The sequence below is a fragment of the Nelumbo nucifera genome, chromosome 5 (genome assembly GCF_055504915.1).
Source record: "Nelumbo nucifera cultivar China Antique chromosome 5, China Antique-T2T, whole genome shotgun sequence".
NCBI classification, from domain to species: domain Eukaryota; kingdom Viridiplantae; phylum Streptophyta; class Magnoliopsida; order Proteales; family Nelumbonaceae; genus Nelumbo; species Nelumbo nucifera.
The window spans coordinates 11629393-11642838 of NC_142653.1; the positions used below are offsets into that span (position 1 = coordinate 11629393).

At 36.7% G+C, this 13446-nt stretch overlaps 1 long non-coding RNA gene and 1 other non-coding gene across 2 annotated transcripts; both read left to right on the plus strand.

Annotated features, from left to right (window-relative positions):
* The first annotated feature begins 4541 nt into the window (after positions 1 to 4541).
* Positions 4542 to 6897, plus strand: LOC148791237 (uncharacterized). Its single transcript, XR_016076010.1, has 2 exons — positions 4542 to 6496; positions 6640 to 6897. It is a non-coding gene; the product is annotated as an uncharacterized LOC148791237 (long non-coding RNA).
* Positions 6898 to 11450: 4553 nt separating this feature from the next.
* On the plus strand, positions 11451 to 11522 carry TRNAC-GCA (transfer RNA cysteine (anticodon GCA)). The gene has a single exon. It is a non-coding gene; the product is annotated as a tRNA-Cys (tRNA).
* The last annotated feature ends 1924 nt before the right edge of the window (positions 11523 to 13446 follow it).

The following is a 13446-nucleotide window of genomic DNA, read 5'->3' on the forward strand; positions in this document are numbered from 1 at the left end:
ACATATGTTTGATAAGTTTGTTCACTCCGAGAAAGAATCAACCCCCAATAAAATAAAACTGTATGCACCTCACAACGTCTCACACCACATCTCTGCTATGTATTGAAAACATTTCCTAATAATGACATCATCCTTCCTGATATTATCATCGGGGGATGTTCTTGAACTCGTTCATTTCCTTCTGAGCATGAAGAAAGAATTGAACAGTATAGATGTTGTTGTATTTATTGGTTAGAGAAGAGTTTGACACTTGCATGAAGGCAAAAGAATAACACATCCTGTAGCAGTATGTGCGTTTTTTTTATTAAAGGCAGCATCAACATTAACTTCATAAACAAACATTATGTCCCATGTATATGACTTTCGGACTTTGGGACACAGATATCCCGTGATGACAGAGCAGATATCGGGCCGACGCAATGTATATGACTAGCTCATATACAAGTCATTTTAAGAGAAAGCACCTTTTGATTATTCCTCCTTCGTTCCATCACTTATATAGTGTCTTATTTGGTATATATTGTTACCTCTACGAACCTTATTTTTTCAATTTCCAATGTTGTGATCAAGGGTAAATCTGTAAATGTCGAAGCTTAAATCCACCATGATACCCAACATAACCGAAGTGGTATACCTATATTATTGGGGCAATGAAACTTCAGCTCTTTGGGAATAATCAAGTTTCCTCTACATCACATATTATCCCATTCAGTTCCTTATTTTCTTGGCTAAAGGTGTATTTCGTAAGAGCACAAATGCAAAATAGAACCGTATTTGTGCTCTGCTTCAATTTTGCAAGTCTTTGGTAAAATTACGTTTTTTTATATTGAAAATTATATTAATTTTTTTTTTCAACTGTTTTTGCGTTGAAAGTTGGTGAATGCAAAATAGGTTGGTTCCAACCTTGAGATTTGTCTCTATAACCATCACCATCATCAATTGATGAGTGCAAAATTGAAGCAGATTTGGATCCTTCCACTTGAACAAACTTGCATTTATGCATATCAACACATTCACTTTTTTGCACTCTTACTAAAGGTAGAAGTACACACATGATAACATGTCATGTCTAAAATCTCTCTCACAGCTAGGGATGCAAACAGATTAAATCAGATTTGAATCGGGGTATATTCGACTATAATCCAACAATGTTCATGCCAGATCCGATACGATCTAATAGGATTTGATCTGAATTCGAATCCTACCGGATTTTTGGATTTGATTTGATCCGACTTGTTCTCTTTAAAAAAATAATAAATTATTGAAAGAAAAAAAAATAAAATATATCAATTTAAATAAAAAAACAAAAAATACAAGTATTTTTTAATTATTTTCATCATATATATATATATATATATATATATATATATTATAAAAAAATAAGTAATATAAGAAATTTATAAAAATAAAATATAAATAAATAACATATATATATATATATATAATACATCGGATCAGATCTTCTCGACTCAAAAAAAAAAGACCCAAATCCAATCCGATTTCTAATAGAATCTGATCCAAAGATCCAACCAAGAATGATCTGAATTCGACCAAATTGGATCAGATCTCATTTCCTTTCCTAGGCTTTCTTCTAGTTCCTCAAAAGCCTTTGTAGCTTTCTTGAAGGATTTTGAGCCTTTAGAATATTCAGCCTAGGCAGAACATTTTACCTTGGCCGAGGTTTCATCAAGGGAGTTGCTACCGGAGTTAATTCCCTAGATAGAGCCCTTGCCTCCTTGGACTAGCTCTCTCTGTTTTCTTCAGCCGTTTTGGATGCTGTCCCTTCTTGAGGTTCTGATCATCGTAGTATAATCCTAGACCTGACCCATCTCCTAATAAGAAACATAGATCCTTTCGGTTTTTTCAGATGTGGCTCTATCATGATGATTATTTGAGTATTATTCAGATGTGGCTCTTCTCTAAAGAAGAGAATGCCGTTCATGTTGTCATTCCTCATGAACTGAACTGAAAATTCAACAGGGCCTAATGGTATCCCCGCTCTTGTCTATAAAATTTGTTAGGAAGAGATGAAGGGAGATATTAGGGTGCGTACCCATTAGATTGGATATATAGAAATTGTCATCCCTATTAATAGCAGATCCTATCCCCAATCATTCACTCTCTTAATCTGCATCACCTTGTAACTTGTATTGTATTGTAGTTATTTTCCTAGTTGAGTTTCCAAAATTTCAGGAATATTGTGTGGAAGTTTATATATATATATATATATACACTTACCATGTAGCTAGGGATGTCAATTGGATTGGCTTTGGTCCAATCCTATCCAGTCCAGTGTGAGTCCATTATAAATGGACCAGGTCCAATCCAATCTAATGAATGTTTTGGACCAATTTGGACTGATCCAATTCAATGTCTGAACCGGCCAAATTTATTTCGATTTAGATTGGTTTCAACCCAAACCTAGTCCATTGAAGAATGTATTCTTATCTTATATCAATGGACCGGATATTTCCAACCCAATTCAATATAAATTTGTTACAGATAGATCAGGTCCAATCTAATCTAATAAATATTTTGGACCAGATAGGTCCAATCCAATATACCATGTTGGTCCATCCAATCTGTTCAAATTGATTTTGGACTAGACGGGGTCCAATCCAAAACCGGTATAATAGTGAGGCAGACAATACTTGCAGCTCTACTCAACCGAATTCGGAGTCATTCATTGAACATTTATATATAGGCCCCCACACATTGGGCCTATATATGCCGTTAGATATACAAATATTTAATATGTACAGTGTTTTATATTATGTATAAAATAATGTTATGTATAAGTATACCGATATTATATATATATAATAATTATGTGTCAGTTTGTTATATTTATGCATATAATATATCATAAAAATAAACAAAACATATATATACATCAGACCAGGCCTAAAAGTGGTGAGCCCAAGCCCCATCATGTGGGCCGGGGCAGGCCAATCTTAAACACAAAATTAAAACCTCCTGAGACCGACCTGGAAATTTGCGGGCTGGGCCAGGCTAGGCCAACTTGCCAAGAATGATCACCCCAAGCCTGAAGTTCGCCCCATGAATTGAGTAGTATATTGAATATCGGGCTTTCAACTGGAGCCTGACCTAACCTAGCCCAATCGGAACCCAAACCAACTAGCTAGGTCAGTTGGAATTCAAACCCCAAAGGAGTCCGGATCTCCTGCACATTGATTCCTGTACATCGTCCATACATTAAATCAGAGGGTGCTATGTCAGTACCATAACATGGACGAATCTTATATATGTGAGTGGAATTAACATTCCAAACGTCCTCTCATTCTATTTTTTTCTTATTAAAATTACATTAAAATTTTCTTTTCCTCTTTTACTGAAAGCTTTTCTCAACGAATGTGCATGAGACAAACAGTATGCCTGAACATCACATTCCATTGATCTAGAACGGAATGCTTGAGACGAAATATACACCAATAAAAAAAAAGAGAGAGAGAAGGGTTTCTTCTTCTCTCATTCAAAGCTTTCTGTAAGGAATTGGACATATCTTAAATGAACCAAGGGAAAACTGCATGCCTAAGCACCGAGTACACCCGAGTCACCGGCAGAAGCATGAAGCAAAAAACATTGCGCTTAATACTTGTTTGAATGATGAAGCCCATTACGGCTACTATAGACAACCTTGTGTGTTAATGTATCTTCAAAATCAATGGTCCTTTTAAAAACCATAGCTGTGTGTGTCTTCAACCCAACCTCCCTTGTCTTCTAGTGAATACATACACTGATGTTGTTGAAATCTAGCAGCAACCCTTCGATTGAATGCACTTACAGAGAAAAACTGAATCTACAATTCCGAATGTGTGATAAAACTTTCAAGGGCTACCAATCCCATAGAAATTTCTTATCCTTTTGCAATGAGTCCTTGTTCTTGTAAAACAAGTCATCCTTGAGGAACCTAGGTTTTGGCTTTACGTTAGGAATATGAGGTTTTCCAGAAGATTTGGGCTTACCATTGGAGTTCGAAATCAAACCTTTTAAAGAATTTCTGTAAAGATAAAGGGACCTACTCCGCACCTCAAGTTCCTGTTACCAGGATCCCCACCATTTTTTCTTCCCAGATTTAACTTTTGACATCGTAAACAATTTTCAAAACTTTAACAATAATTGAATTACACTCATCAAAACTCCGAATTTTTTGAATTGATTCATATATATTACAAAACCTAAATTACTCCTCCCCTTTCATAATTTCTACATCCAGAAGACAAATAAAGGGAGCAAAATAAAAAAAAAATAAAAAAATAAAAAGAAAAGTAGAGAAAACCTTAGTCGAAAGTCAAAGCCTTATAGTAATATTTCCGGTGTGATTTAACTGGTCTTTCCCTATCAATGGCGTTAAATATTCTCAAGAAGAAAGCCTTTAAACCTTTATCTCCTGTTTTTATTTGATTTAAAATTTAATGTAAATTTTAATATATTAAAAATAAGATGAAAGAACATTTTGAAACATCGTTATTATCACTTTCACATGCAAGTTTTGCCCATATTGCGGTGTTGATATGGCACCCTCTCCTTTGATGTAGAGAAAGATCTACAGGATCGATGTGTAGGAGATCCGGAGTCACCCCAAAGTGTATCCTCACGATGAACTAGCATCTCTAATTCTGAGTCGGCAAAGAAGTCCATGAGATGCCGGTACGTTTTGTTCCTCTAAACAGGATTAGTTGATAATGGAGAATAATTAAAGTAGTGGATTTAAACCATATAGCATCTTTCTGAAACTTTATTCATTTCTTCTATTGATTCAATTTCATCATAGAAATATCATTTAGCAATCAAGTAGTAAAAGAAACATGTTTAACTTTAAAAAAAAAAAAAATGGCGGGAATATTAATGTTTCAATGACAAAACCTATTCCTTCTGCCGTTTCTTTATTCTAATATTCCCTAGTGAAGAGTGAAGACGAAACCCTATTTATTAAAACGATCAGGACTGAGACCTCTACCGCATACAGCATTACAGACGAGAAACCATATACACATGCCAGAAGAAGAAACAGCAAGGAAGTCGGATGGATGATAGATCAAGTTCCAGACAAAATGACAAGCAAGGCTCATGATGAGCTACGTACACCATTTGCCTGCTGGGTTCTAACCTCATCCGGCCTGAATATATATAAATAATAGAGACCAAGCTTCAAGTTCCAGCGCATGATCGATCGAGGAATCATAAGAGGATGTATATGATGAAGAAGTAGTGAACAATCTAAGGTGCTAGCTGCCACATCCTATAGACAATATTGCATGCTGCTGCTGTTCGATCACTGTAAAGGGAAGCTCTAGCTTTTAATTTAATTTCCTTTCAGCCCATGACTCAGCTGAGTTGTAAGTTTGTTGAGAATTGAGATACACCCATGACCCACCCATCTCCATCTCCATCTTCATCCCTTGTAGAGCTTGCTGGAGATTGTTTGTTTTACGGATTTCTAACAAGCATGTCTTCCGACTTGCCTGATAATTAATTAAATTAATGCATGGGTGGAGTTGAGTAAGGAAAAGGAAATGCCCACTGCGCAGCCGCGACTCTAGAAAGTAGAAACAGCTGGGACTGGGATGTGGGAGTGGGACCGACTGAGGACATAGAAGGAGGCCACGGGGATTTACAGGTCAGACTCAAGCTGCTCCTTTTATTGTCATTCAATATTAAAGCTGGCTAGAAAATCCGAACCGAATCATGCAAGAGATCGGATGCGGATCGGGTCAAGAATCTCCACCGCTACTTTGCGTGTTTCTTTTCCCTTTAATTGCACCAGACCAGAAGGTCCAGAACTCAGAAGGATAAAGGCTGCGCGGATTGCTTTTGACAAGGAAGGCTCCTCCCGCTAACATATTGTCAAAGATGCTACCAGAAAGCAGGCCACGCGCAAATGAAAGACTTGGAAAATATTAATATTCGATCGGGTCCCCAACCTCTTCTTATATCAATTAGCTAGTGTCCTCTCAGATTCGAGCAGTGAGCTAGTGATCGACATGTATATATATATAGAGCGTAGCCAGTCCTGATGTTGAGATAGAATACGTACACCTGATCGATCGAGAGCGATATCTAGCTGACCGCTGATCAATCAGGAAGAAGCCGGAGGAGGAATTAATTCTTAATATATAGTGTAGCTAGCTAGAGAAATTAGAGGAGATCGATGGCGATTGTGTGTTGTGTTCCTGCAGGTCCAGCCCTCCCAAACCGGGACATGACGGTGAAGGAGTTTAAGGCTTGGCTGAAACGATTCGACTCAGACCATGACGGGCGTATCAGCCGTGAAGAACTCAAGCAGGCCCTCCGCAGCCTGCACACATGGTTTGCGTGGTGGAAGGCGCGTCAGGGAATGAAGGAAGCTGATAGCAACCGAAATGGACAGATTGAAGACGCTCAGGAGATGGCCAGATTGGTGGCCTTTGCCCAACAACATTTGCACATGAAAATTTCTGAATCTTATTGGGGATGAACTACTACTCCGGCCCCCGTCCGTTCATTTGTTTCCTCAGCCGCGTTTAATTTATTTGTTTGTGTTGTGCCTGAAACAATATCTTTTTTGTAACTTTGTGACATAAAATCAAACCCATCGTAATTAAACTCACTGGATTTGTTTGTTGCCTTGGATTTCAGACTCATCAATAATGGCCTGAGATCAAGCGCCCGGATCGATCGATTCTGTGTAGCCGAGTCGAGTCATCACATGACTCTCGTACAGTTTATTGTGTTTTCTCTTTTGTATTTCTTCTTGCTTAATATTATTATTGATTATCAGTATTGGTGGTTGTAGTTAATGGGATGGGGTGGTCATGGATAAGGTTTGTAATTAATTTCTTCTTGCTTAATTATTATTGATAATGTGATTAACTATTATTAATCACATCTTTCTAATTTTCTTTCAAGTTTACCTGTTTAATTTGATCAATCACCTCATCTGCCATTATATGGCAATTGCCATGACGGGCAGGGCTCTAATCAGCGAAATCAAACCCAATTTACAGGGTTTCATTAATTCAGTCCATAAGGAAATTAATTTTCATAAAATGATCACCACAACGCTGACGCTGAGTTCGATTTTGAACAAATCAAACATATGTTTCAATTTAAAGCGAAAATCGATCGAGCAGCTCAAATCCACTCAACTAAGCCTTATAACTTGTTCGAATTAACTCCTATTTTGCCATTCAATTTTCATTCAGATCTTTTTCAAACCAAGCGAACTTCAATAATTACTTACAGTATTATATTACATAAAACAATTAATGGACTCGATCGTTAATTAATTGCAGCATCAGGTGACATCAGTTAATTAATTAACTAACAGCAGTTGCACCGATGGACCGACCTCCGATCCTCAGGAGATTCGCCCACTATGATGAATTGATGATGGTCTGACCTCAAACTCAAAGCAGTTAACAATTTAGTCAAGCTTATCTTAATTAACAAGTTCCCTTTTCTTAGCCTCAAACATCTGAAAAGTGTTATTAAATACCACCTTACTAATAAAAAGTTATTTGAGTTTTGTTTTCCCAACACTAAAGAAAAATTAAGAACATGATTCCATTTTAGGCTCATGAATTTGAAAAAGAGTGCAAATATAAGTATGTACAATATAAAAGCTGTGTATTTTATATTGCTAAACCTGTATTTGTACTGTACATATAACATATTGGTATTTGCATTACTCTTCCCAAACTGAGCCTTAAAGATGGTCAATTGTTTTGTGTCATTTTACATGCAACCAAACATAAGCCTTTATGTTAAACAATTTAAAAAGGCATTACTTAAACAAGAAAATGCCTTGTTATAACTTGTAACAATCACATGATTTTTTTTCCTTTTGCCTCTTTTAAACTGGTCCATAATTAGGGCTGCAACTTGAATAGACCAAACCGGTTCAGATCAATTAAGTCGAAGCATTGACATGTTTAAGTCAATGATTTGGTGATCTAGCCTCTTAAACAATTAAACGATTCAACCCACTCATTGGGTCACAAGTAAGATGTTAATTTTTCTTTTTTTCATTGTCCATAGCTTTCCATCGTTAATAATAAGAATTTTCATTTGTATTTAATATGATAAATATATAATATTAAAAATACTTTCATTTTTTACACTTTTTTTTGAAATGTTACATATTTTATATTTCATATTTAACTTATAACCCATTTGACCCAAAATGGTTGAACCACTGATTCACCACATGTTAAAAAAAAAAAGTCTTTTTTTCTTGTTAAAAAAAATATCTGCATCCGCCAGATTTGAACGTGCTTACAAATTACAATGCTGTGTCTAACTGATCAGGGGTCAGAACCAGCCTTCCATATGGTCAGAATTCAAAATTCTGAAACGGAATTGCGTATAAAATTCGTGTGAGTATTCTTTTTGATAGAAATAATAAACACATAAGACCAAGACGTACAAACATAATTCCATTAAAAAAAGAGCCTGTGTGCATTGCCTCTTAATATTATGCTTTATTAATTCCACCGTCTTCATATGGATGGTGCTTAGGGGTGGCAACGAGTTGAGCTTTTCATGAGTTGTTTGAGTTCGGTTCGACTCGGTTTCAATTGAGTTCGAGCCCAATTCAGTGGTTGAGATTGGCTTGCAAGCTGGCTCGAATATATATATATATATAGAAAATAATATGTATATAATAAAAATATTGTAATTATTAATTATTATAATTCTTAATTTTTAAATATAAAATAATTTTTTTATATATATAATTTTTATTTTTATAAAATATTTTTTCTCAAAATTGAGTTCGAGCCGAGCTGAAGTTGAGCTTATGAACTTTTGACTCGAGCCAAGCTCGAGCTCAAGGTTCTGGCTTGAACCGAACTCGAACCTTGTAGAATAGTCTCGAATCGAGCTCAAGCCTAATACTATTCGGCTTGGCTCGAATCCACCCCTATTATTGGACCAAAGGGTATATGTTTTTGATTGATTTCATTTGACAAATTATACAAAGTGGAAAGAAGATTCTCAAGGAGAAAATGATTAAAAAATTAAAAAAGATAGACAAAAACAACTCAAGTAAGCCTAAAGTAGTAAAGTTATTCCTGTAAAATGATTCTTTCGATTCCATTGAAAATAATAGTGTTGATGCCCAATCACACGACGTGGGTAGAACTGGAAATTGAGATGACAAATCTTAGCAAGGGTGTCTTAGCTATGATCCCATTCCGGCTCGGCTCTCCAGGTCAATCCATGTTCTCCACTTTTAACAGTTGGCTCAGTTTTGGAAGGAATACAAATACAAAAATGTAGAGTTGTATTATTCTGTATATATTTGTACTGCATATAATTGTATTTGTACCCTTCCAAACTGAGCCTTGAGAGTTGAGATTGGCTAAATGGTTGATTATTAGCCCTTATAACTATAAGCCATTACTATTTCGCATATCGTATTCAAGTCGCCTGGTGGATTTCGAGTGAGGTGAATTTACTAGATTGCCCCTCAGGTGAGACACGGGTTTCGTAGTATCAATGTGGATGACTGACTGGATTGTATCAAATACAACCCAACATTACCAATATACCACTCATCTCTAAGATATCAATAAACAAGCGGCCTCTCAAGGAATATTAGTATATATCCATATATCACTAGTACAATTTTTTGGTATATTAATATAATTGTATCAATATTTTAATTCTTCATTATAAAAGAATAAAAATATTAAAATATTAATATACCCGATACTTAAAACTAGATATTCATATTTTTTAAATTTTCATATTTTTTTTTTATTTTATAATGATTAGAGGGTTGGTAAGTACACACATTTTTAAAACCTCAAACCTTATAAAAGTTCTTTGTATCATGCATCCATTGGCATACATCGACATGAATATGATATTAATCCTTGCAAAAGAATTGGGTGAACAACATGATCAACTAGAATCAAAAGGATTCACTATGCCTAACCCCATCTCAAATGCTTCCTCGAATCCGCTCCTTGCCCTTTTTTGGGAATTATATCCTTTCTGGCCCTATTAGGAGGGGATGGGTTTTGCTCACAACAAAAACTGTCCCAATAACCATGAGACTGGGATCCATCATGTCTGTATATTGTGTGGACACATGTCATGTTAGAAAGTATTGGAACTGTTATTGTTGGAAGAGAATCTGGACTCCATCCAGAAGACGGTGGGTAACGGACGTACAGTGAACCAAACTTCTTTTTTACCAAAGAAATCAAACTTTGAACATGATGAGAAGGAAAAAGAGAAGAAATTAGGCATCAACCCAATAATCAAAAGATTCCAAAGTTGAAATGCCAGCGTGCTTCATTCATGCACCGCCATAACCATCCTAATCCTATGACCATTATATATAAAATGGTCGGTTTATCATATCCAAAGACTCCTAATACTTATCCATATATATACACGGTGAAGAGAAGAGAATCAGAGATAGAGAAAACCCCTTCTTTGTGAGCAACTGCAAATCAAATATCAGGAACCTGCAGCCGGATTAATGGCTATCAAGAACAACCATATCAAGCGTCCAATCCCCAGCCATGGCAAGCGTGAGATGACGATTGAGGAGTTCAAGCAATGGATGATGCATTTCGACAAAGATGGTGATGGGCGTATAAGCAAAGGGGAGCTCCGTGAAGCCTTCCACGGCAGCGGAGGCTGGTTCACCAAGTGGAGGAGCGAACGTGCTGTACGCGCTGCAGACACCGACCGGAATGGATTCGTCGACGACAATGAGATTAACAATCTGGTAGACTTTGCACAGAAGCGTCTGGGCGTGAAGATTATATTGCAGCTTAATTACTAGCTAGACGCGTGGCTCTCCATAAATTCTCTGGGTAATGTATGAAGGAGTCTACTACTTTTGAAACTCATCAAAGTGTAATAATTCCTGTTCCTAGCTATCACTTAATGGCTAAAGTTGAACTCAAATTAGGCTTAAAAGCTTCAAGTATGTATCTGCTTCAGGTCGGTTGAGATTGACATCAATGCTACGCTTTTCTTAGTTTATAATGCAAGAATGTATTTAAAAAAGGATGATGATGATTTTTGCTTCACTGTTATTATTAATAAAAATAGGCTTGTAATATGAATATATTGTTTGAAGCTGCCATTATTTGATGAATCATGTAAGATTTTTGGCTGTTTTTGGTTTGAAATAAAAGGTTCTATTTGGTTTGAAAAAGGTAGGCACACACGGTGTTAGCACAATGAGTAAGTACTTTTGACACTTGTCACATAAAATGATAAAATACGTACCTTCTTCAGCGGTAAAAATATTGTGAAATGAGAAGCCTCAAAAACATTGCTGTTGTTAGCATTTCTCTTTAAATCTTTTAAAACATTACAAATTATTTGAATCAGAATGATGGAGACTATCACGAGGTTGATGGATATTAAAAATACGTCCGCTTTAAAGAAATATAAATCGATGCTTACGACTATCAACAATTGGGTCCATAGCTCAGTGGTAGAGCATTTGACTGCAGATCAAGAGGTCACCGGTTCGAACCCGGTTGGGCCCTAAATTCCTTTGAACTTTTCTTTTCCTTTCAACGCGTCCGTTTTGTCATCTTTCATCGACACGAGCGAGGAATTTTAAAATACATCAAAGATTCGATAACGGAATTGCCGGTGATGGATTTTCAACGTGAAGTTGGATGAAAAGCGGTTTCGACCTTTTTGTGGTTGCCGCAGCCGGCAGGTAACGGCGTTACACGAACACCTATCGATTACATGGCCTTTGGTCTCGCACCACAGTTGCTGACCTTGATTTGATTGTACAATCACAGAACGACAGAACCAAGTTCTTTCTTCCTCTCTTTACAGTACAATCATCTATGAATGATTCTTAGATGATGAGTAGGAACCATCCGACTATGATACCTTAAAAAAGTGATAACCAATCAGCGGATTTTGATTCTTTTCTGGGATTCTAGCAGAAAAAAAAAAAAGTAACTTTTGACCTCTATTAGCAACAAAAGGTAGTTGTTTTGTAAAATATCAGAGACAAAGGCATCTTTTGCTAGGTTATATCACAAAAGGGCAGTATAAAACGAAGTGCATCCACCATATTGGATTAAGGGTGCTAATGGATCAGTTTTAGATTGGACCCGTCCAGTGCAAAATCAATTTAGATGGATTGGACGGACCAATAAGATATATTGTATTGGATCAATTCGGTCCAAAATATTTATTAGATTGGATTGACTTAGTCCGTTCATAACAAATTTATATTGGATTGGGTTGGATTAAGTCAATATTGAGACCGTATCTGCTCCTCACAGAGGGCGCCTCACACGCACATCCTATCATGGTGGATGTGGATGTGGATGTGAGGCACCTAAATGTGAGGAGCAGATATCTAGTCCATTGATATAAGATAAGAATATATGTGTCAGTGGATTGGATTTGGGTTGAAACCAATCTAAATCAAAATGAATTTGAACAGATTGGACAGTCCAGAGTCCGGACATCGAATTGGACCGGTCCAAAACATCCATTGGATTGAATTGGACCTAGTCCATTTATAATGCACTCACATTGGACTGGATCGGATTGGACCAAATCCAATCCAATTGACGCCACTATATGGGATATGCCTTCGAGGCTTTGATGTGTTTTTTATGACAAAACTGCCCCTATTTATAATCATCTCTTTTTCTCTTTTTCTGCAAAATGTATGGAAAACCCAAAGAAACCTCTCAGTTGTCTCTTCTTGGTAATCGACTAAAAGTTTTGAAAACCCATTCAGATTCTTCCTAAAGAAATCAACTAAAATTGTAAGAAACATGTTCCTCTCTCTCCAAAATCAGAAATAAACCCTATTGTAGCCTTGTTCTTCATCTGGAACCCTATTATTCATCTTTTTGTTGCTAATAGAGGTCAAGCTTACCTCTTTATGCTAGAATCCCTACAAACAACGCCAAGATATCAAAAAGCTCTGCAGCCAATTTGGATTAATTCTTTGGGTGATGATAGCCAACGGCAGTATAGATGGTCTGCACCAATGTGAGAAGCAGAGTGATAATGATGAGATTCACAATCTTGTCCCCATTTGTTGGGCTTCACATAACTAGAAATCCCATCCCTTACAACACTGAGACTATGGTCATTTACTTCTTCCGGCAGGTGTAAATTCACCAAGGTATTGTGCAAATTTTTCACACTTGCAGTGTCGACATCAATGACACCATGTATTGCCAGGACCTTGGCATCTTCATGACTACGAACCAGCTCACTCGTGAACTTCAAATATGCACAAACCTCACCACCGCTTCTATCCTGATACAGCTCCCCTTTGAAATCAATCAAGCTCTCAAGCAGCGTCTTTGTATTGGGTCCAATGGATATGAACGGAGGCAGAGATAAGCATCAAATTTCAACCATTTTGTCTTGAATTTTATCCCTCTAATCCCCACCCCCTTGTTGTTTCTGAAGCTAATTCCA